Here is a 2,726-nt window from a genome sequence, read left to right as displayed (position 1 = left end):
AGGAGAATATGGGGAAACACTAGCAAAACTGTTGCTAACACTGACAGAAACAGACTGAGGGTAACGAGTGTGATTACACTTCTAGAAGAAAAAAAGGCATTATTAAGACTTTATATAAAGCAGAAATCCAAGAGGCTTGGATGCCACCTACTGGAAACCGAAAGAAAAGTGTCTTCCTTGCAACAGGCTAAAGAGAGACCTTTATATAATAAATCTTTCTGGGAAATAAAAGAGAAAAGATACACTACCATTAAAGCCCAGGCAGAGAAATAGTCCATTAAACACTATGAACAACCATGGTGACAGGGCATCTCAGAAAGAAAGACAAAAATCTCCAGAAAATAAGCTTACGGACAAAAAATATGCAACTTAAATGACAGAGAAGTCAGGATAGTACTACTGAAAAAAACTCAATGAGATCCGAAAAGAATCATATCAACACTTTCAGGAATTGAAAAACAACTAGAGGAGCAGAATGAGTTCTTTAGCGAGGAGATTGAAACCCTCAAAAAGAACAGAATAGACCTTCTGGAGATAAAGAACACACTGCAAGAGTTAAAAATGAAATAACAAGCTTGGGAAATAGAGTCGACCAAATGGAAGAAAGGCTCAGCGATATCAAAGACAGAAATCTAGAAATAAATCAGAAGGAAGAAGAGAGGAATCGAAGAATGAAAAATAATGAAAGAGAAATACAAGAACTAGCTGATACCATCAGGAGAGGAAACATAAAAATAATAAGCATTCTCGAAGGGGAAGAAAAGCAGCAGGGATTAGAAAGCATTTTCAGACAAATATTTGATAAGAATTTCTCAAATCTAAAAAAATAACCTGGAGCTTGGAAATCTAGAAGTCAATAGAACGCCCAATTATCTCAACCCAAAAAAGCCTTCACCAAGACACACTGTATTAAAATTATCAAAAATCAATGACAAAGACAGAATTCTCAAGGCAGCCAGGAAAAAGAAGACAGTAACCTATGAAGAAAAACCCATTAGAATATCATTGGACTTCTCAGCGCAAACTTTACAAGCCAGAAAGGAGTGGACTCAAATATTCAAACTATTAAATGATAGAAACTACCACTCAAGAATAATGTATCCAGCTAAGCTCTCCTTTAGATGTGAAGGAGAGATAAAGACCTTTCCAGACATACAAAAAATGAGGGAATTCTCCACTATGAGGCCTGCATTACAGGAAACACTGAAAGAGGTCAGCTCAACTAAAACAAAATGACGAAAGAATGCATAATTAGGAGTGAGTTGACTAGCAGGTTGATAGAAGCAGAGGAGTGCAACCCTTACTAGGAACAGTGTATTATAAGCTTAAAAATAAGAAGAGATTTGTTATAGCAAGATAGTCATGAATGTTCAGCATACATAGGGACAAACTGAGACAACAATAACTGAAAAGACGAGGATTCAACAATCCAAATTCACAGAGGGGAATGGAGAAAAGGCACGTGTAGAAGAAAAGGGATAACTGTATATATATATAACTATCATTTACATATTTGTAATGGTAACCACACGCTAAAAATTCAGAACTGAAGTATATAACATAGAACAAGAAAGAACAGAGGGAAACCCAAAAAAAGCCGACCAAATAAAGAAAACAGAAACACAAGGACAAGGAATCAAAGGAAACACCAAGCTACCAGAAAGCAAAAGATAAAATGGCTATAAGAAGACCACGTATTCGAATAACCACCCTAAGTGTAAATGGAATGAACTCATCAATAAAAAGGCAGAGTTGCAGATTGGAAAAAAAAAAAAAAAAAACAAGACACGGCCATATGCTGCCTCCAGGAAACACATCGCAGTTCTAAAGACAAATATAAATTCAAAGTGAAAGTGTGGAAAATGATATTTCAAGCGAATGGAATTCAGAGAAAAGTGGGAGTAGCGGTACTAATATCAGATGGAATATACTTTAAAATAAAAAAGGTAAAGAACGATACTGAGGAACACTTCATAATGATAAAGGGAATCATGCACCAAGAACACATAACTTATTAATATCTATGCTCCCAATTAGGGAGCCAAGAAATATATAAAGCAACTACTACCAAAACTAAAGTGAGAAGCAGACTAAAACACTATCATAGTAGGAGACCTAAATACCCCACTGTCAGATATGAACAGATCATCCAAACAGAAAATCAATAAGGAAATCACATCCTTAAATGATACATTAGACCCACTAGACATAATTAACATTTACAGAGCCTTTTATCCCAAAACAGCTGCTTGTACATTCTTCTCTAGTGCAAATGGAACATTCTCAAGGATTGACCACATAGTGAAACACAGAGATGGCCTCAACAAATATAAGAGGGTTAAAATCATAACAACCATATTCTCTGATCATAATGCTTTGAAATTAGAGATCAATTGCAAAAAGAAATCAGGAAGAACCACAAATACATGGAGATTAAACAACATGTTACTGAAGAATAACTGAGTTAGAGAAGAAATAAAAAGAGACATCAAGAGATACATAGAAATGAATGATAATGATAGTACAACATATCAAAACTTTTCAGACATGGCAAAAGTGGTCATAAGAGGAGTTTATATCATTACAAGCCTATCTTCAATAACAAGAACAAGCCCAAATAAACAACCTAACTTCATCTTAAAAAACTAGAAAAGAAAGAACAAATGAGGCCTTAAGCCAGCAAAAGGAAAGAAATTGTCAAAATTAGAGCAGAAATAAATGAAAAT

Source organism: Pteropus alecto, unplaced genomic scaffold (genome assembly GCF_000325575.1).
Source record: "Pteropus alecto unplaced genomic scaffold, ASM32557v1 scaffold116, whole genome shotgun sequence".
In the NCBI taxonomy this organism is placed as follows: Eukaryota; Metazoa; Chordata; class Mammalia; order Chiroptera; family Pteropodidae; genus Pteropus; species Pteropus alecto.
The sequence above is the reverse complement of the archived record's forward strand: the minus strand, read 5'-3'. Positions refer to the sequence as shown.